Source organism: Cervus canadensis, chromosome X (assembly GCF_019320065.1).
Source record: "Cervus canadensis isolate Bull #8, Minnesota chromosome X, ASM1932006v1, whole genome shotgun sequence".
Classification (NCBI taxonomy): Eukaryota; Metazoa; Chordata; class Mammalia; order Artiodactyla; family Cervidae; genus Cervus; species Cervus canadensis.
The window spans coordinates 84913345-84936665 of record NC_057419.1 but is presented as its reverse complement, the minus strand read 5'-3'; the positions used below and the strand labels follow the sequence as shown (position 1 = coordinate 84936665).

At 38.7% G+C, this 23321-nt stretch overlaps 1 protein-coding gene and 1 long non-coding RNA gene across 3 annotated transcripts in view; both read right to left on the bottom strand.

Annotated features, from left to right (window-relative positions):
* PCDH11X (protocadherin 11 X-linked) overlaps nt 1-23321 on the bottom strand; it is a 985621-nt gene that overhangs the window by 164540 nt on the left and 797760 nt on the right. The window lies entirely within an intron of this gene.
* On the bottom strand, nt 573-7031 carry LOC122434892. Its single transcript, XR_006267491.1, has 3 exons — nt 7020-7031; nt 5889-5894; nt 573-734 (listed from the first exon to the last, which is right to left on the bottom strand). It is a non-coding gene; the product is annotated as an uncharacterized LOC122434892 (long non-coding RNA).

Genomic DNA, 23321 nt, shown 5'->3' with positions numbered 1-23321 from the left:
TCAGCCTCATCATTGGTCTTTCCAGTGAATACCCAGGGTTCATCTCCCTTAAGATTGACTGGTTTGATCTCCTTGCTGGCCAAGGGACTTTCAGGAGTCTTCTCCAGCACCACAGTTTGAAGGCATCAAATCTTCAGCACTCTTTAAAGTTCTGCTCTCACTACTGTACATGGCTATTGGGAAGACCATGACCTTGACTCTACAGACCTTTGTCAGTAGAGTAATGTCTCTGGCTGTCAACACACTGTCCAAATTTGTCATCGTTTTCCTGCAAAGAAGCAATCATCATCTCATTTCATGGCTGCAGTCACCATCCACAGTGATTTTAGAGCCAAGAAAAAGGAAATTTGTCACTACTTGCACCTTTTCCCCTTCTACTTGCCATGAAGTAATGGGGCCAGATGCCATGATCTTAGTTTTCTTTTCTTTTCTTTTTTTAATATTTAGTCTTAAGTCAGCTCTTTCACTCTCCTCCTTCACCCTCATCAAGAGGCTCTTTAGTTTCGCTTTGCTTTCTGCCATTAGTGTGGTATTGACAGGGTAACAGGCAGGAAGGCTAGGGATCTCCAAATGAAGGAAATAGGCTGCAAGCATCAGACTTTTTTTAATCTCTCTCTTAAGAGGCAGGAGGAAACAAACTACACGTGTCAGACTTTTTTTCCCCTTCTCTATATAAAACTAAAAGGAAGTTTCTTTGAAAATTCTGTGTGGCCATGACCACCTAAACAACTTTTCTCGAACCTTGAGCTAACCAATGCATTTTTCTTATGAAAATGTTTTTCTTAAGCTATGTTAGTGAACTGCATATTTACCTTAGGCTCTGTCTTTATTCACGTTGGTTCCTTCTAAGTCTCAGAACCAATAATGGCTGAACAAACCAGTATGTTTTACACATGGAAATGTTCTCTTAAACTATGTTAATGAAACTATGCATTTGCTTGAAAATCTGCCTTTCTTCAAGATTCATGTCAATTGTTTTATGGCCTGGGATGACTCACCTTGTGCCAATGTTATCACAAAATGCATGACGTGGGTGAAAGGCCTGGTGCCACTGTCTGAGTTTCGAGACATTTTCTTTCTCTAATTAGCAGACTGCTAATAGGTATATAACTTCTTGTTAAAAACTAGCAAGGTGGCGCTCTTTCTGTCCCCTTCTGATGTCTATGTCAGAAGATTTCTCTATCATTTTTATATTTTAACAGAACTTTATTACACAAATGCTCTGAGCAAATGAAGCCTCATCACTGGCCCTGGATAGAATTCCTCTCCTCTGGAGGCCAAGAATCCCAGCGTCTTTTGCTGTTCATAGTGATAACCTTTTAGTATCATCCACATACCTGAGGTTGTTGAAGTTTCTCCCACCTATCTTGATTCCAACTTGTAACTCATCCAACTCAGCATTTCTCATGATGTGATCGGTGTGTAAATTCGACAAACAGGATGACAGCAGACAGCCCTGTTGTTCGCCTTTCTTGAACTTGAACCGATTAGTTGTTTCATATAGGATTCTAACTGTTCCATCTTGACCCACACACAGGTTTCTCAGGAGACAGGTAAGAAGGTCTGGTATTCCCATCGTTAGAATGGCTTTCCACAGTTTGTCATGACCCAAACAGTCAAAGGCTTTAGCATAGTCCATAAAACAGAGGTAGATGTTTCTTCTGAGATTCCCTTGCATTCTCTTCAGTTCAGTTCAGTTCAGTTCATTCACTCAGTCATGTCTGATTCTTTGTGACCCCATGGACTGCAGCACCCAATGCTTCCCTGTTCATCACCAACTCCCAGAGCTTGCTCAAACTCATGTCCATTGAGTCAGTGATACCATCCAACCATCTCATCCTCTGTCATCCCCTTCTCATCCTGCCTTCAATATTTCCCAGCAGCAGTATCTTTTCCAATGAATCAGTTCTTTGCATCAGGTGGCCAAAGTATTGGAGTTTCAGCTTCAACATCAGTCCTTCCAAAGAATATTCAGGACTGATTTCCTTTAGGATGGACTGGTTGGATCTCCTTACAGTCCAAGGGACTCTCAAGAGACTTCTCCAACACCACAGTTCAAAAGCATTGATTCTTTGGTGCTCAGCTTTCTTTATACACCAACTCTCACATCCATACATAACTACTGGAAAAACCATAGCTTTGACTAGAAATAACTTTTGTTGGCAAAGTAATGTCTCTGCTTTTTAATATGCTGTCTAGGTTTTCTTCCAAGGAGCAAGTGTCTTTTAATTTCATGGCTGCAGTCACCATCTGCAGTGATTTTGGAGCCCTCAAAAACAAAGTCATCCACTGTTTCTACTGTTTCCCCATCTATTTGCCATGAAGTGATGGGACCAGATGGGACCAGTTTTCTGAATGTTGAGTTTTAAGCCAACTTTTTCACTCGCCTCTTTCACTTTCATCAAGAGGTTCTTTAGTTCATCACTTTCTGCCATAAAGGTGGTGTCATCTGCATATCTGAGATTATTAATATTTCTCCTGGCAATCTTGATACCAGCCTGTGCATCATCCAGCCCAGCATTTTGCACAATGTACTCTGCATATAAGTTATATAAGCAGGGTGACAATATGTAGCCTTGACGTACTCCTTTCCTGATTTGGAACCAGTCTGTTGTTCCAAGTCCAGTTCTAGCTGTTGATTTTTGACCTGCAAACAGATTTCTCATGAGGCAGGTCAGGTGGTCTGGTATTCCCATCTCTTGAAGAATTTCCCATAGTTTGTTGTGATCCACACAGTCAAAAGCTTTGGAGTAGTCAATAAAGTAGAAGTAGATGTATTTCTGGAACTCTCACGCTTTTTTGGTGATCCAACAGATGTTGGCAATTTGATCTCTGTTTCCTCTGCCTTTTCTAAATTCAGGTTGAACATCTGGAACTTCACGGCTCACATACTGTTGAAGCTTGGCTTGGATAATTTTGAGCATTACTTTGCTAGTGTGTGAGACGAGTGCAATTTGAACTCATCAAATTTGATGAGTTTGAACGTTCGAACGTTCTTTCTCATTGCCTTTCTTTGGGATTGGAATGAAAAGTGACCATTTCCAGTACTGTGGCCACTGCTGATTTTAACAAAGTTGCTGGAATATTGAGTGCAGCACTTTCACAGCATATGAAATAGCTCAATTGGAATTCCATCACCTCCACTAGCTTTGTTCATAGTGATGAACAAGGACCACTTTACATTGCATTGCAGAATGTCGGGCTCTAGGTGAGTGATCACACTATTTTGGTTATCTGGGTCATTAAAATATTTTTTTCTATAGTTCTTCTGTGTATTCTTGCCACCTCATCTTAATATCTTCTGCTTCTGTTAGGTCCATACCATTTTTGTCCTTTACTGTGCTCATCTTTGCAAGGAATTTTGCCTTGGTTTCTCTAATTTTCTTGAAGAGATCTCTATTCTTTCCCACCTATTGTTTTCCTCTGTTTCTTTGCACTGATCATTGAAGAAGGCTTTCTTAACTCTCCTTGCTATTCTTTGGAACTCTGCATTCAGATGCATATATCTTTCCTTTTCTCCTTTGCCTTTAGCTTCTTTTCTTTTCTCAGACATTTGTAAGGCCTCCTTGGACAACCGTTTTGCCTTGTTGCATTTATTTTACTTGGGCATGGTCTTGATCACTACCTCCTGTAGAATGCCATGGACCTTCATGCATAGTTCTTCAGGCACTCTGTCTATCAGATCGAATATCTTGGGTCTATTTGTCACTTCCTCTGTATAATTGAAGGGATTTGATTTAGGACATACCTAATGCTCTAGTGGTTTTCCCTACTTTCTTCAATTTAAGTCTGAAGTTGGAAATAAACATTTTATGATATGAGCCATAGTCAGCTCCCAACCTTGCTTTTGCTGACTGCATAGAGCTTCTCCATCTTTGGCTGCAAAGAATATAATCAATCTGATTTTGGTATATACCATCTTGTGATGTCCATGTGTAGAGTCTTCTCTTGCACTGTTGGAAGAGGGTGTTTGCTATGACCAGTGCATTCTCTTGGCAAAACACTGTTAGTCTTTCACCTGCTTTATTTTGTACTCCAAGGCCAAATTTGCCTGTTACTCTAGGTATCACTTGACTTTCTACTTTTGCATTCCAGTCCCCTATAATGGAAAATATATATATTTTTGGGGTGTTAATTCTAGAAGGTCTTGTAGGTCTTCATAAACCTTTCAACTTCAGCTTCCTCAGGATTACTGGTCATGGCATAGACTTGGATTACTGTAATATTGATTGGTTTGCCTTAGAAATTAACAGAGATCATTCTGTCAGAAAACAGAAAACTAATCAAACTGATCACTTGGACCACAACCTTGTCTAACTCAGTGAAACCTACGAACCATGCCATATGGCCCCTCCAAAGATGGATGGGTCATGGTGGAGAGTTCTGACAAAATGTGGTGCACTGGAGAAGGGAATGGCAAGCCACTTCAGTATTCTTGCCTTAAGACCCCCATGAAGAGTATGAAAAGGCAAAATGATAGGACACTGAAAGATGAACTCCCCAGGTCAGTAGGTGCTCAATATGCTACTGGAGATCAAGGGAGAAATGATTCCAGAAAGAATGAAGAGATGGAGCCAAGGCAAAAACGACACCCAGTTGTGAATGTGACTGGTGATGGAAGTAAAGTCTAATGCTGTAAAGAACAATATTGCCTAGGAAGCTGGAATGTTAGGTTCATGAATCAAGGCAAATTGGAAGTGGTCAAACAGGAGATAGCAAAGGTGAACATTGACATTTTATGAATCAGTGAACTAAAATCTACTAGAATGGGTGAATTTAACTTAGGTGAACATTATATCTACTGTCTTTGTCTATAATCCAGCAAATATTGGGAATTTGATCTCTAGTTCCTCTCCTTTCCTAAGCCCAGTTTGGAAATCTGGAAGTTCTTGGTTCAGGCAATGGTGAAGCCTAGCATGCAAATTTTTAAGCATGACCTTACTAGCATGAGAAAGAAAGTGAAGCCGCTCAGTCGTGTCCAACTTTTTGTGATCCCATGGACTGTAGCCTACCAGGCTCCTCCGTCCATTGGATTTTCCAGGCAAGAATACTGGAGTGGTTTGCCATTTCCTTCTCCAGGAGATCTTCCCGACCCAGGGATTGAACCCAGATCTTCCACATTGTAGGCAGACGCTTTACTGTCTGAGCTACCAAGGAAGTCCACTAGCATGAGAGATGAGTGTAACTGTCCAATGGTTAGTGCATTCTTTGGTATTACCCCTTCTTGGGAATTGGGGTGAAGACTGACATTTTCCAATCCTGTGGCCACTGCTGGGTCTTCCAGATTTGCTGAGATAACGAATGCAAAATCTTGCTGGCATCATCCTTTATGGATCTGAATAGTTCTGCTGGAATTTCATAGCATCTACTAGCTTTATTACCAGCAGTGTTTCTTAAGGCCCACTTGACTTTGCACTCCAGAATGTCTGGCTCTGGGTGACTAGCCACATCATCATAGTAATCTGGTTCATTAAGACCTTTTTCATACAGTTCATCTATGTATTCTTTCCATCTTTTGTTGATCTCTTCAGTATCTACTAGGTCTGTACCATTTTTATCTTTTATTGTACCCATTTTTGGGTGGAATGCTCCCTTGATGTTTCCAGTATTCACGAAGAGATGTCTAGTCTTCCCCTTTTGTTGTTTTCTTCTATTATTAAGCAATGTTCATTGAAGAAGGCCTTCTTGTCTCTCCCAGCTATTCTTTGCAACTCTGTGTTTATTTTTTTCCCCATTCTGAACCCCCCGCCCTTCTTCTTCCCCATCCCATCCCTCTGGGTTTTCCCATAGCACCAGCCCTGAGCACCCTGTCTCATGCATTGAACCTGGGCTGACAATCTGTTCACATACGACAATATACATGTTTCCATGCTATTCTCTCAGATCACCCCACCCTTGTCTTCTCTCAGAGTCCAAAAGACTGTTCTACACATCTGTGTCTCTTTTGCTGTCTCACATATAGGGTTATCGTTACCATCTTTCTAAATTCCATATATATGTGTTAGTATACTGTATTGGTGTTTTCTTTCTGGCTTACTTCACTCTGTATAATTAATTGGATGTATGTTTCCTTCTTTCCTTTGCTTTTCAATTATCCTCATTCTTCCAGCATTTGTAAAGCCTCCTCAGATAACCACTTTATCTGCCTGCTTTTCTTTTTCATTGGAATGGCTCTCTATTACAGACCTCTGTCCATAGTTCTTCAGGCGCACTGTTAACTAGATTTAGTCCCTTGAATTTATTCATTACTTCTACTGTGAATTCATACAGGATTTGATTTAACTCATACCTGATTGGCCTAGTGTTTTTCCTGGTTTTCTTTAGTTTAAGCCTGAAAGGGCTGGCTTAAAACTCAATAGTCAGAAAACTAAGATCATGGAATCTGGTCCCATCACTTGATGGCAAACAGATGGGGAAATAATGGAAACAGTGACAGACTTTATTTTGGGGGACTCCAAAATCACTGCAGATGGTGACTGCAGCCATGAAATTAAAAGACACTTGCTTCTTGGAAGATAAGCTATGACCAACCTAGACAGCATATTAAAAAAACAAAGACATTACTTGGCCAACAAATATCTGTCTAGTCAAAGCTTTGGTTTTTCCATTAGTCATGTATGGATGTGAAATTTGGACTATAAGGAAAGCTGAGTGCCAAAGAATTGATGCTTTTGAACTGTGGTGTTGGAGAGACTCTTGAGAGTCCCTTGGTCAGCAAAGAAATCCAACCAGTCAATCCTAGAGGAAATCAGTCCTGAATACTCATTGGAAGGACTGATGCTGAAGCTGAAATCCAATACTCTGATGTGAAGAGCTGACTCATTGGAAAAGACCCTGATGCTGGGAATGATTGAAGGTGGGAGGAGAAGGGGATCACAGAGGATGAGATGGTTGGATGGCATCACTGACTCAATGGACATGAGTTTTAGTAAGTTCCAGGAGTTGGTGTTAGACAGGGAAGCCTGGTGTAGTGCAGTCCATGGGGTCACAAAGTGTCGGACACCACTGAGCGACTGAACTGAACTGAACTTGCTATGAGAAGCTGATGATCTCAGCCACAGTCATCTCCAGGTCTTGTTTTTGCTTACTGTTTACAGATTCTCCATCTTTGGAGATTACAAAGATTACATCTTTAGACATTAATTACAAAAAAATGTAATTATTTTTATGGACCATTTGGTGATGTCCATGTGTAAAGTCATCTCTTGTGTTGTTGCAAAAGTGTATTCGTTGTGACTGGTGCATTCTCTTGGCAGAAATCAGTCAGTCTGAATTCCGTATTTTTCTCTAAGCTTAGTCACATTTTTCACTGCAGAAACTGTGCCTTTGAGGAATAATTTTAACTCCAAAGCATTGAGAAAATTCCATTTTCTCAGCAATCCTTCACTACCTCTGACAATCAAGCGAAGTTCAAGTGAACTGCCCTCAGTTGTGTCTGACTCTTTGTGACCCCATGCACTGTATATACAGTCCATGAAATTCTCCAGGCTGGAATACTGGAGTGGGTAGACTTTCCCTTCTCCAGGGGATCTTCCCAACCCAGGGATCAAACCCAGGTCTCCCGAATTGCAGGAGGATTTTTTATCACTTGAGCCATAAGGGAAGCCTTCTGATGATAGTCTGTGTAAAAGGCAATAAATTCGTTAGCTGCAAGGAATATCAAACAAGCCATGTGCTTTTTTAACTATTCCCTTTGTCTTCTTAAAATTGTGGGAATAAATGTGTCTGTGTTAGTTTGTAAATTCATTTTTGTTATTTTTTAAATAGAATCTTGATTATTATTATTATTATTATTATTGATTATTATTATTATACATAAAATCTATAAGAGGCAGATAATTTAGTTTGAGTTTAGCTGTGTACCATCTGAATTCAGGGGATTTAATAAATACCCTCAGTATCACTGAAGGGTAAAAAAGGACAATTAACTTACATGTTCCACATCTTTCCTTGAAACACCTCATACAGTAAAAGGTATCAAAGGATGAGATAAGAAAGGAAATGCTGCTTAATGTTTAGTATCAGGTTAATCATTCAGGTACAATATAGTATTCCCATGGATGTTAAGATGCAAATGTTGCTGCTTGATTCTTAAAAATATATTCCTATTTATAACTAACAATCAAGTTGAGGCTATTTATAAGGAGTTTACACACAAAAGTTAAGACTAAGAAAAGCAAGTAAAGGAAGGAAGTCCTTATGATTTTAATAAAAGGCATGTGGACATGAGAGTTACTATAGTCATAGATTTATATGTATACTTCTATTAATTTCTATCAAGATTTTGCTTAGGATTAAAAATATGCAAAATATGCAACTTAGCCTTGCTACTTACTGATCACCTTTAGAATTACATGCTAATTAAGTTGACAGAGAAGTTAGCTTAAATGTAAAATCTAATTGTATTAATACTTAAACATAAAAATAGAGCATTCAAAACACATTTAACAGTTAAAAGCTTCTTTGAGTTGCCCTGTTTGGTCGCTCAATCATGTCGTGTCTGACTGTTTGTGATCCCATGGACTGTAGCCCACCAGGCTCTTCTTCAGGCAAGAATAATGGAGTGGGTTGCCATGTCCTCCAACCCAGGGATGGAACCCAGGTCTCACACATGGCAGCCGGATTCTTTTACCATCTGAGCCACCAGGGAAGCCCTCAATATTAATTCATTATGCTTCCTCAGGGACTGTAGCCCACCAGGCTTCTCTGTCCATGGGATTATCTAGGCAAGAATACTGCAGTGGGTTGCCATTTCCTCCTCCAAGTGATCTTCCTGATCCAGGGATCAAACTCACATCTCCCATGTCTCTTGCCCTGGCAGGGTAATTCTTTACCACTGAGCCACCTGGGAAGCCCCCAAGGGTATTCTGAACTAACAAAATAATAGAATCTATTAAACATAACATAAATGTACTTGAACTGTTTCATTTCACAATTTAAATTGGAAAACTGTGCACCGAGTATCAAATACCTGATATACTGTCAGATATTTTTGTTTAAAGCTAAATTTGATATTGTCACTGTACCTCACAATATATAATGTTTTAAGTACTGAGATTTAGAATTAAATTTTAATGGTTGAAACAATGGGAATTGAAAGTATACAGAGTTTGGTTCAAAATCTTGCCTTGACACTATCTGTGAAATGGTCAATATATAGTATTTTAACCTTTGTTTCTTCATCTGTAAACTGAAGATAATATCTACCATGTAAAGGTTAAAAGAGTGCAGAATTATGCACTCTGTTAAAGGCTGCTATTATTTTAGATTATTATTTCTAATGGTATAGCTTAACTATTAAGAGTAGGAAAATAGACTATATTATTTTAATACTATAACAGATGAAATGTATTCAATAAGTGTAATCATACATAAAACTGATTCAATAACTGGTGCCAGTTAACATTGTGGGGTAAGAAATTCTCAAAATCCTCTCTTCCATGAAAGCAATGAAAACCCTGGTCAAAATATCAGAATCAATTTTTTTCAGAACTCTTGAAGCTAACCAAAGTTAAAGCAATCCAGAGAAGGTTTATTAAAGGAAACACACACACACACACACACACACAAATGAATCTCTAAAAGAACAGCATGTTTTTTGTTGTTGTTTTAACTTACACTAGACTCATTCTCAACACTTTTGCCTGAAAAATAGCCTTGAAAAATAGCAACTCAAAATCAGAATGGAATTTAACCTATTTGAAAAGCTTCATTCTCAAAGAGTTGCCTTTGTATTACCCAGTTTTAGTCTGATATAGAGCTCACCCAGTGCTAAAAGTCTTCTCCCAGAGAGTTGTTGTTGAAAACAATTACAGGCAAGTGTTTTCACATTTCCGCTTCCTGAGGTGATGGATAACAGTTGGAGTAAACAATAGACTTACCAAAAAGCTTAAAAGAAAAGGTGGGGAATGAAATTTCAAAAAGGCCTTGATAAGCCACAATGTATTCATGGATGACTACAAGGACACATAAGTGGGCATGATTACATTTTCAGGAAAAACCTGAGAAAGCCCTCAAATTTTGCCTTTGGCTGATATCGAGGCTTGGTAAGAGTAGAAGTAAAGATTAAGGGCAGAGGCATAAACTGCTTGGCTGAGTACTGAAGGCATGAATGCCAAAGGAGTCCAGTGGGTAAGGAATTCTTTCCAACAAATGCTGCTGGAACAATTTGATTTCCACATACAAAACAAACAAACAAACATGAATTTGGATTCTTACCTCACACTATATACAAACATTAACTCAAAATTAATGAAAAGCCTAAATGCAAGAGCTAAAACTGTATTTTTTTAAGAAGAGAACATGGGTGCAAATCTTGAAGACCTTGTGTAACACATTGGTTTCTTAATGCAATAACCTAAAGCATCAACAAACATAAAAAAGAGATGAATGAGACTGTCAAAATAATTTTTATACTTCAAAGAACACTATCAAGAAAATAAAAAGACAACTTAAGGGATGAAAGGAATTATTTGCAGATATATAGGCTTCCCTGGTGCCTCAGATGGTAAAGAATATGTCCACAATGCAGGAGACCCAGGTTTGATCCCTGGGTTGGGAAGATCCCCTGGAGAAGGGAATGGCTACTCACTCCAGTATTCTTACCTGGAGAATTCCATGGACAGAGGAGCTACAGGCCATGGGGTTGCAAAGAGTTGGACATGACTGAGAAACTAACACATATATGTAAATGACGTCCAGAGCATAAAGAACTGTTACAACTCAGTAATTTTTAAAAAATCCAAAAGAAAAATGAAAAGTATTCAAATAAACTTTTCTCCAAAGAAGACATACAAATGGCTAACAAACCCTTGCAAAGTTTCTTAGCATCATTAATCATTAGTGAAATGTAAACCAATGCCAAAAGTGAGATAATATTTTATATTCATTACTATGGTTACTAATACAAAGACAGATATTGATAAGTGGTGGTAAGAATTTGGAGAAATTGAAACCCGCCTAAGTGCTGATGAGATGTTAAATGATATATTCACTTTGGAAAACATTTGGCAGTTCCTTAAAATATCAAACAAAATTTTACACATACCCCCCCAGTTCTATTCTTTTTAATATACACTGAAAATAACTGAAAACATGTCCCCACAAAAAGTTCTACACAAATAGCCATAGCCACATTATCCATAATAGCCAAAAAACTCTTTGGCTTATACCTCTGCCTCTGAATATTTTGAGAAAATGTTAGAAAATTGTAAATAGTTTTATTTCTAGCAACTCCATTTGAAATTTATCTTTATATTATCCTAAACCTTTATATTATCCTAATGTGTTATCTTTATATTGTCCTAAAGCAAGGTCACAGTATATAAAATCTTCATACAAAAATACCAAGAACACTAATATTAAAATCTTAATTGCATCTATTTATGAATAAACTACTCTACCTCTTCCCTCTATCTAGGGCTTCCCAGATGCCCAGATGGCACTAGTGGTAAAGAACCCATTTGCCAATGCAGGAGACATAAGAGATGCAGGTTCAATCCCTGGTTCTGGAAGATCCTCTAGAGAAGGAAATGTCAACCCATTCCTGTATTCTTGCCTGGAGAATCCTATGAACAGAGGAGCCTGGCAAGCTATGGTCCATAAGGTCACAAAGAGTCAGACACAACTGAAGCAACTTAACATGCACTCCCTCTAACTTCCATCTATAACTATAACTACACTACTAATTTTCTCCCAGGTCATCCCTTGCCTATTGGAGAGACATTAGAGAATGAAAGAATGGAATTAGTGTAGTGCCTGGCATGTACCAGGTACTCAACAAAGATTGTTGAATAAAAGGAAGCAAAGGAAAGAGCTGTCAAGAGGCCTGTGAAGGGCAGTGTTGGAAGGAAAAAGCAGGCCTGCTTTGAAGAAACTCTTTATCCTCAAGGTACATTAGCATGAATGGAACAGTAAGGCTACTACTTGTTTTTAAAATAACCCATTGTTTGAAAGTGACAGGTTTCATCTGTTGCTGCTTTGAAATGTGAACAGTGAGTAATGATTTACACCTGCTCATTAAAATTTGGTGAATATTTTTATCATTATCATCTAAATCAACATTTTAAGAAAAAGAATCAATTCAGTTCAGTTCATTTCAATTCAGTCCAGTTCAGTTCAGTCACACAGTCATGTCCGGTTCTTTGTGACCCTATGGACTGCAGCATGCCATGCTTCCCTGTCCATCACCAACTCCCAGAGCTTGCTCAAACTCATGTCCATAGAGTCGGCGATACCATCCAACCATCTCACCCTCTGTCATCCCCTTCTCCTCCTGCCTTCATTCTTTCCCAGCATGAGGGTCTTTTCTAATGAGTCAGTTCTTTGCATCAGGTGGTCAAAGTATTGGGGCTTCAGCTTCAACATCAGTCCTTCCAATCAATATTCAGGACTGACTTCCTTTAGGATTGACTGGTTGGATCTCCTTGCAGTTCAATGGACTCTCAAGAGTCTTCTCCAACACCACAGTTCAAAAGCATCAAATCTTTGGCCCTCAGCTTTCTTTATGTTGTCTCTAACTCTCACATCCATACGTGACTACTGGAATTGAGTTCATATTACTCAAAGAATAGAATAGCTATTACTTAATGCCATACATTCTGCAATCATCCTTTCTTTCAAGAACTATGTCTAAATTAATGACAACAAAATAACTCTAGAATTGAAGCTTTAGGTAAAGCTAACCAGAAGTAACTGTAATTTCCATAGTGCACCATGAAAAACAATATTAGTATTTCAACTCAAGTAAATATTTCTATCAGAAAGGTTTGAAACTAGTTTTGCCACAAATTATACAAAAGGCCTATTGCTTTGATTAGTTAATATTCACATACTTTCTTCTGAACTGTATGGCCCCAGGTTTACAGTTTTATCTTTGACCTACTATAGTTTTCTTGGATCTGTATTTTGGTGTGATGATCTTTGTCCAACTATTTTGCCAAATTTCCCAACACAATTTGATAATTCACACCTTTGTCTCTGGTTTTATTTTTAAATAAAACATTAAATTCAGGTATGTATTATGGTCAGTTTATTTTCTATTTTACCACACTGATCTAACAATTTTTACACATCTACCTTCTTGCTTTTTGTTAAAGATTTATATATTCTGACATTTGCTGATGAAAAAATCTTTCCCCTCACTTTTTAATTTTTGTATTATTCTTTGCATTTTAAATACATTAGAAAAATCTTAAGAAGGCCAGAGTTGATATATTTGGAGAAAACTTAATATGAGTTTTCTAAATTTCCCTATTTCTTTCCTTTAATATTTTAAGATATTATTACATTTGGAGAAGAGCAAAGGAAATACAATTTTTGTTAATCTGGTGCAAATTCAAACTGTGTAAAGCCTTTAACACTCAAATTCCCCAAAACACAAACTGTTAAAATTGTATAAATCTCACTTGAATTGTAAATAATAGGTAAATATTGCAATCCATATATTTACCAATAAGCAAATATATAATTAGATACAATTATAGTTAAGAATATAAAACATTTATTGATTTACTTGAATGTTGTCTTACTAAAAGAGCATTGAATTACATCATTTCATAAGGTGTGTTTTTTTTTCTTTTATTTTGGTTTGGTGATATTTTGGACCAATGATAAGTGATTATAGAGTAAAGAAATTAATGCTTTAAATTGTCTCTGACAAAAAGTGCTATTTAGAATCATTTTTTATGTCTGGTGAGTCTAGGAAATACATTCTGTGAGCATGAGCATTATTAAAACCACATGCAGGCATCTATTATATAAATATTTTAGATTTAAGAGATTACAGGCAGAATGCCAGAGAATTGATGCCTTCAAACTGTGGTCCTGGAGAAGACTCCATGAATATTTACTGAAAGAACTAATGCTGAAGCTGAAGCTCCAGTATTTTGGTCATCTTATGCAAACAGATGACTCATTCTAAAAGTCCCTGGTGCTGGGAAAGATTGAGGGCAGAAAGAGAAGAGGGTGTCAGAAGATGAGATGGCCAGATGACATCACCAATGCAATGAACATGAACTTGGGCAAACTCTGGAAGTTGGTGAGGGACAGGGAGGCCTATCATGCTACAGTCCATGGAGTCGCAAAGAGTTGGACATGAATGGGTGACTGAACAAAAGCAACAAAATTTCTTATTTAATATTCTTAGAAATGCACACTAACATAGTAAATCATATTACTAATCTTTTAAAATTGAAGTACCACATTTTATATGAACTGGAAGACAGAAACTTTCAGGCTTCTGGCTACAGTTTTGGTAGTGATACATACTGATCATTATAAAACCCTATACAATACATGTTTTAAACTCATCTATGCCTGTGTAGCCTCAAGATTAACAAGGGCCAATCAGTGTTCTCTTCCGAGGACTTCTCTTGAAAACTACTCAAGAATTTCAAGGAGAGCAAATTGCAATGAATTGTGGTTCTGAAGAACCTCAAACACATGGCACAAAGTCTACAATTGAAAGTATTGACTTTGATCTATGCAGTCCTTCACTGTTTCACATTCAACATTTTTTTCATCCCCATGACATCAAAAATCAACAAGAGTACCTTTCCCAAATGTTATCATTTTCTTTCTTTGAACTTTGGCCAGACATGGGGAAAATGTTCTCAGATGAGCAAGCATAAATTCAAGGGTTTCAAGAGTGTTTTTGTTTGTTTTTGTTCTAAGTATAATAGAAAACCAATGCATAACAAGACCCGTTTTTTTTTTTTTCTCTCTGCAGACCAATCCTGAATCCTTAGTCTCTGAAAGAGATCTAAAGCTCTTTTGATATAGTATCCATTAGCCACACAGCTACTGAGCACATAAAATGTGGCTAGTTAGAATTGAGATCTGCTGTACATGTAAAATGCATGTCAGATTTCAAGACTTACTATGAAAAGAAATGTAAAGTATCTCATTAAATTTTTTTTTTATTACTTGTTGGAATAATGATAGTTTGCATATATTGGGTTAAATAAAATGTATTGCTAAAATAAATTTCAGAGAGTGGTCCTAAGATAGCAGAGGAATAGGATGGGGAGACCACTTTCTCCCACACAAATTCCTCAAAAGAACATTTGAACGCTGAGCAAATTCCACAAAACAACTCTGAACGCTGGCAGAGGACACCAGGCACCCAAAAAGGCAGCCCATTATCTTTGAAAGGAGTTAGGACAGAATGTAGAAGATAAAAACAGAGACAAAAGAGTTAGGGACAGAGATCCATCCCAGAGAAGGAGTCATAAAAGAGGAGAAGTTTCCAAATACCAGGAAACCCTCTCACTGGCGGGTCTGTGGGGAGTTTTGGATTCTCAGAGGGCAACATAACTGGGAGGAAAAATAAATAAATAAAACCCACAAATTACATGCCTAATGGCAATTCCCAGCAGAGAAGTAGCCCAGACGCTCGCATCCACCTTCAGCAAGTGGGGACTGAACAGGGAGGTGCAGGCCACATTGCTTAGGGTAAGGACCAGGCATGAATGCCCTGACGGCAATCCGAGGGAGCTAATGTGAGAGAGCAACACAAACCATGGGATAGACAGAGAGAGAGGAAAAAGAGAGAGACAGAGAGAGAAAGAACTTTCGCACAAAAAGCCCTAACCTAAGATACTGCTGGGCCTGCTCACAGAACAAAGACTGAGCAAATACCAGAGGAAAGCTAGCCGGCTGCGGACCGGCCTATCCCCCGCTGGAGACAGGGAGGCAGGCAGGCGGCAGCCAGAGCCGGAAAGGGGCAAACTCAGCCCCAGAGACGGCATTCTCTACCAAACTGCAAGCAGGCTCCCAACTGCCAACCAAGTCTTCCTGGGATCCTGGACGGATGACATCCGCTGGGAGTGTTGCAGCCAGATCAGGCTCCGCAGAAGAGACATATGGCACACCTGAGCCAGTACACCCACAAAACCAAGCAGCTGGGACAGGGGAGGGGATAAGATGGACCATATCTAAGGAGAGTGCACTCACTAACCACCTGGTCGCCTGAGCTGCTCGGATCTGGGAAGAGCACAAAACACAGGCCCAACCGAGTCTGCACCTTTGTGGAGTACCCAAGAACCTAAACCTGAGTGACTCAGGCCTGGGAAGTGCACGCAACCCATGGCCCACTTTAGACAGTTCCCCTGCAGAGCAACCTATAGCCTGAGCAGTTTAGACTGGGAAAGCACACATGCCGTGAGCGGGGGCAAACCCAGTGTGGCCCAGGCACTGCAAGCACTCCGCACACACACCAGTGATATTTGTTTGCAGTGTTCCTCCCTCCCCACAGCACGACTGAACAAGTGAGCCTAACTAAGTGACCACCTTCACCCCCTTGTGTCAGGTTGACATTAGACACTGAAGACACTCACAAACAGAAGCCAAAATAAACAAAGGGAACCGCTTTGGAAGTGACGGGTTCAACAGGTTAAAATCCTGTAGTTAACACCAACTACATTGGAAGGGGCCTATAGATCTTGAGAAATACAAGCTGGAACAAGGAACTATCTGAAACTGAACTGACCCCACACTGACCACAACAGTGCCAGTGAAATTCCTAGATATGTTTTTACTATTAACATTTTTATTTTTTTAAAAAAATTTTAAATCCAATATTACTCCTTTAATTTTCATTTTTATAACCTACTATTACCTTGCAAAAAAAAAGACCCTATTTTTAAGGAAAACTTCATATATATTTTTTAATAATTTTTGTGATTTTGTTTTGTCTTTTTAATATTGTATTTTTGAGAGTCTAACCTCTACTCTCGGAGAAGGCAATGACACCCCACTCCAGTACTCTTGCCTGGAAAATCCCATGGACAGAGGAGTGTGGTAGGCTGCAGTCCATGAGGTTGCTAAGAGTCGGACATGACTGAGTGACTTCACTTTCACTTTTCACTTTCATGCGCTGGAGAAGGAAATGGCAACCCACTCCAGTGTTCTTGCCTGGAGAATCCCAGGGACGGGGGAGCCTTGTAGGCTGCCATCTATGGGGTCGCACAGAGTCAGACACGACTGAAGTGACTTAGCAGCAACCTCTACTCTAGATTTTTAATCATTGCTTTTTGGTATTTGTTATCAATTTTGTACCTTTAATCCAATCTTCAGTACCCATTTTTACTTAGGAGTGTAATTACTGGCTTGATTACTCTCTCCAACTTTTGACACTCCTTTATCTCCCCCAGGTCATCTCTATCTCCTCCTTTCCCCTTCTCTTCTCTCCCCAACTCTGTAAATCTCTTTGTGTGTTCTGAGCTGTGGAGAACACTTAAGGAACTGATTTTGCCTAGATCTGTCTGTCTTCTTTTGATTCCCCCTTTTCTCCTCCTGTTAACCTATATCTCCTTCCCCACTCTTCTCTTCTCTATGTAACTCTGTGAACATCTCTGAGGGTTCCAGACTGTGGAGAGCACATAGGGAATTGATTAATGGCTAGATTGCTCTCTCCCCTTTTGATTCCCTCTCTTCTCCTGCTGGCCACCTCTATCTCCCTCCTCCCTCTTCTCTTCTCCAAGTAACTCTGTGAACCTCTCTGGATGTCCCTTACTGTGGATAATCTTTTCACCATTAAACTAGATATTTTATCATCAGTGCTGTATGGGTGGAGAAGTCTTGAGGCTAATGAAAGAATAAGACTGAAACCCAGACACAGGAGACTTAAGTCCAAAACCTGAGAACACCTGAGAACTCCTGACTCCAAGGAACATTAATCGATGAAAGCTCATCCAAATGCCTCCATACTGACACTGAAACCAAGCACCAACCAAGAGCCAACAAGTTCTAGAGCTAGACAAACCATCCAAATTCTCCAGCAATGCAGGAACATAGCCTGGAGAGTCAATATACAGGCTGCCCAAAGTCACACCAAACCCATAGACATTCCAAAACTCACTACTGGACACTTGATTGCACTCCAGAGAGAAAAAATCCAACTCCACCCATCAGAAAACCAATGCAAGCTTTCCTAACCAGGAAACCTGGACAAGCTACTCGTCCAACACCACTCATAGGGAGAACCTCCACAATAAAGAGGAACCACAGACTGCCAGAGTACAGAAAGGCTATGCAAACAAAGCAATCCAAACAGGAGGAAAAGGCAAGGAAATACTCAGCAGCTAAAGGAACATGTTAAATGCCCACCAAACCAAACAAAAGAGAAGGAGATGGGGGGGGGGGGGTCTACCTGAAAAAAAAATTCAGAAAAATGATAGTAAAAATGATTAAAAATCTTGAAAACAAAATGGAGTTACAGATAATAGCCTGGAGACAAGGATTGAGAAGATGCAAGAAATGTTTAACAAGGACCTAGAAGAAATAAAAAAAGAGTCAATAAAAAAATCAATAATGCAATAAATGAGATAAAAAAAAAAATCTCTGGAGGGAACCAACAGTAGATTAACGGAGGCAGAAGATAGGACAAGTGAGGTGGAAGATAGAATGGTAGAAATAAATGAAGCAGAGAGGAAAAAAAGAATCAAAACAAATGAGAACAAACTCAGGGACCTCTGGGGCAATGTGAAACACCCCAACATTCGAATCATAGGAGTCCCAGAAGAAGAAGACAAAAAGAAAGGCCATGAGAAAATAGTTAAAACTTCCCTAAAATGGGGAACACCCCAAGACACATATTAATCAAATAAACAAAGATCAAGCACAAAGAACAAATATTAAAGCAGCAAGAGAAAAACAACAAATAAAACACAAAGGGATTCCCATAAGGATAACAGCTGATCTTTCAATAGAAACTCTCCAGGCCAGAAGGGAATGGCAGGACATACTTAAAATGTTGAAAGAGAAAAACCTACAACCCATATCACTGTACCCAGCAAGGATCTCATTCAGCTATGAAGGAGAAATCAAAAGCCTTGCAGACAACCAAAAGCTGAGAGAATTCAGTACCACCGATCCAGCTCTTCAACAAATGCTAAAGGATCTTATCTAGAGAGTAAACACAGAAAGGGTGTATAAACTCAAACCCAAAACAACAAAGTAAATGGCAACAGGACCATACTTATCAAAAATCACCTTAAATGTAAATGGGTTGAATGCCCCAACCAAAAGTCAAAGACTGGCTGAATGGATACAAAAATAATACCTCTATACATGCTGTTAACAAGAGACCCACCTCAAAAGAAGGGACACATATGGACTGAAAGTGAAGGGTGGGAAAAAGATATTCCACTCAAATATAGAACAAAAGAAAGCAGGATTAAGGCTGTGAAAAAAGGCAAAAATGGACACTACATAATGATTAAAGGATCAATCCAAGAAGAAGATATAACAATTATATATATATATATATATACACACACCCAACATAGGAGCAATGCAATATGTAAGTTAAATGCTAACAAGTATGAAATGGGAAATTAACAATAACACGATAATAGTGGAAGACTTTAATACCCCACTCACACCTATGGCTAGATCAACTAAACAGAAAATTAACAAGGAAACACAAACTTTAAATGATACAGTAGACCAGTTAGACCTAATTTATATCTATAGGACATTTCACCACAAAACAATTAATTTCACCTTTCAAGCAAGTGCTCACGGAACCTTCTCCAGGATAGATCACATATTGGGCCATAAATCTAGCCTTGATAAATTAAAAAAATTGAAATCATTCCAAGCATCTTTTCTGACTACAATGCAGTAAGATTAGATGTCAATTACAAGAGAAAAACTATTAAAAATTTCACCATATGGAGGCTGAGCAACACACTTCTTAATAACTAAGAAATCACAGAAGAAATTTAAAAAAATCAAAACATGCATAGAAACGAATGAAAATGAAAACACAGCGACCCAAAACCTTTGGGAAACTGTAAAAGCAGTGCTAAGGGGAAGGTTCATAGCAGTACAGGCTTACCTAAAGAAACAAACAAACAAAAAAAAAGTCAAATAAATAGCCTAACTCTATAGCTAAAGTAACTAGAAAAGGAAGAAATGAAGAACCCCAGGGTTTGTAGAAGGAAAGAAATCTTAAAAATTAGGACAGAAATAAATGCAAAAGGAACAAAAGAAACCATAGCAAAAATCAACAAAGCCTAAATCTGGTTCTTTGAGAAGATAAATAAAATTGACAAAGCATTAGCCAGACTCATCAAGAAACAAAGGGAGAAAAATCAAATCAACCAAATTAGATAACAAAATGGAGCAATCACAACAGAGAACAGAGATACAAAGGCTCATAAGAGACTATTATCAGCAACTATATGCCAATAAAATGGACAACTTGAGAGATAGGACAAATTCATAGAAAAGTACAACTTTCCAAAACTGAACCAGGAAGAAATAGAAAATCTTAACAGACCTATCACAAGCACAGAAATTGAAACTGTTTGCAGACAACATGATCTGCTACATAGAAAACCCTGAAGACTCAAGCAGAAAATTACTAGAGCTAATCAATGAATACAGTAAAGTTGCAGGATATAAAATTAGCACAAGAAATCCCTTGCATTACTATACACAAACAGTGAGAAAACAGAAAGAGAAATTAAGGAAACAATTCTATTCACCATTTCAACGAAAAGAATAAAATACTTAGGAATATATCTACCTAAAGAAACAAAAGACCTATATATAGAAAACTATAAAACACTGATGTAAGAAATCAAAGAGGACACAAATAGATGGAGAAATATACCATGTGCATGGATCGGAGGAATCAATATAGTGAAAATAAGTATACTATCCAAAACTCTCTATAGATTCAATGCAATCCCCATCAAGCTACTAAGGGTATTTTTCAGAGAACTAGAACAAATAATTTCACATTTTGTATGGAAATACAAAAAAAACTCAAATAGCCAAAGCAATCTTGAGAAAGAAAAATGGAGCTGGAAGAATCAACCTGCCTGACTTCAGGCTATACTACAAAGCTACATTCATCAAGACAGTATGGTACTGGCACAAAAACAGAAATGTAGATCAATGGAACAAAATAGGAAGCCCAGAGATTAATCCATGAACCTAAGGACAACTTATCTTTGACAAAGGAGGCAAGAATATACAATGGAGAAAAGACGATCTCTTTAACAAGTAGTGCTGGGAAAACACATCAACCACCTGTAAAAGAATGAAACTAGAACACTTTGTAACACCATACACAAAAATAAACTCAAAGTGGATTACATATCTAAATGTAAGACCAGAAACTTTAAAACTCCTAGAGGGAAACATAGGCAAAACAGTCTCCGACATAAATCACAGCAGGATCCTTCATGAACCAACTCCCAGAGTAGTGGAAATAAAAGTAAAAATAAAAAATCAGACCTAATTAAACTTGAATGCTTTTGCACAATGAAGGAAACTATAAGCAAGGTGAAAAGACAGCTTTCACAAGGGGAGAAGCTAATAGCAAATGAAGCAACTGACAAAGAATTAATCTCAAAAATATACAAGCAGCTCCTGCAGCTCAATTCCAGAAAAATAAATGACCCAATCAAAAAATGGGCCAAAGAACTAAACAGACATTTCTCCGAAAGAGACATACAGATGGCTAAAAAACACATGAAAAGATGCTCAACATCACCCATTATCAGAGAAATGCAAATCAAAACCAGAATGATGTACCATTTCACGCCAGTCAGAATGGCTGTTATCCAAAAATCTACAAACAATAAATGCTGGAGAGGGTGTGGAGAAAAGGGAACAGTCCTATACCTTTGGTGGGAATGCAAACTAGTACAGCAACTATGGAGAACAGTGTGGAGATTCCTTAAGGAAAAAAAAAAAAAAAAAAAAAAAAAACTGGAAATAGAATTGCTATAAGACCCAGCAATCCCAACGCTGGGCATACACACTGAGGAAATCAGAATTGAAAAAGACACGTGTACCCCAATGTTCATCACAGCACTGTTTATAAAAGATGGGACATGGAAGCAACCTTAATGACCATTAGCAGACTAGTGGATAAGAAAGCTGTGATACATATCCACAATGGAATATTCAGTTCAGTTCAGTTCAGTTGCTCAGTAATGTCCGACTCTGCAACCCATGAATCCCAGCACGCCAGCCGCACTGTCCATCACCAACTCCCGGAGTTTACACAAACTCATGTCCAGCGAGTCAGTGATGCCATCCAGCAATCTCATCCTCTGTCTGCCCCTTCTCCTCTGGCCCTCAATCTTTCCAAGCATCAGGGTCTTTTCAAATGAGTCGGCTCTACGCATCAGGTGGCCAAACTATTGGAGTTTCAGCTTCAGCAATGGTCCTTCCAATGAACACCGAGGACTAATCTCCTTTAGGATGGACTGGATGGATTTCCTTTCAATCCAAGGGACTTTAAAAGTCTTCTCCAACACCACAGTTCAAAAGCATCAATTCTTCAGCACTCAGGTTGCTTCACAGTCCAACTCTCACATCCATACATGACCACTGGAAAAACCATTGCCTTCACTAGATGGACTTTTGTCGGCCAAGTAATGTCTCCGCTTTTTAATGTGCTATCTAGTTTGGTCATAACTTTCCTTCCAAGGAGTAAGTGTCTTTTAATTTCATGGCTGCAATCACCATCTGCAGTGATTTTAAAGCCCCAAGAAATAGTCATCCACTGTTTCTACTGTTTCCCCATCTATTTCCCATGAAGTGATGGGACCAGATGCCATGATCTTAGTTTCCTGAATGTTGAGTTTTAAGCCAACTTTTTCACTCTCCTCTTTCACTTTCATCAAGAAGCTTTTTAGTTCTTCTTCACTTTCTGCCATAAGGGTGGTGTCATCTGCGTATCTGAGGTCATTGATACTTCTCCCAGCAATTTTGATTCCAGCATGTGCTTCTTCCAGCCCAGCATTTCTCATGATGTACTCTGCATACAAGTTAAATAAGCAGGGTGACATTATACAGCCTTGACGTACTCCTTTTCCTATTTGGAACCAGTCTGTTGTTCCATGTCCAGTTCTAACTGTTGCTTCCTGACCTGAATATATAGGTTCCTCAAGAGGCAGGTCACGTGGTCTGCTATTCCCATCTCTTTCAGAATTTTCCACAGTTTACTGTGATCCACACAGTTAAAGACTTTGGCATAGTCCATAAAGCAGTAATATATGTTTTTCTGAAGCTCTCTTGATTTTTTGATGATCCAGCGGATGTTGCCAATTTGATCTCTGGTTCCTCTGCCTTTTCTAAAACCAGCTTGAACATCTGGAAATTCACGGTTCAGGTATCACTGAAGCCTGGCTTGGAGAATTTTGAGCATTATTTTACTAGCGTATGAGATGAGTGCAATTGTGCAGTAGTTTGAGCATTCTTTGTGATTGCCTTTCTTAGGGATTGGAATGAAAACTGATCTTTTCCATTCCTGTGGCCACTGCTGAGTTTTCCAAATTTGCTGGCATATTGAG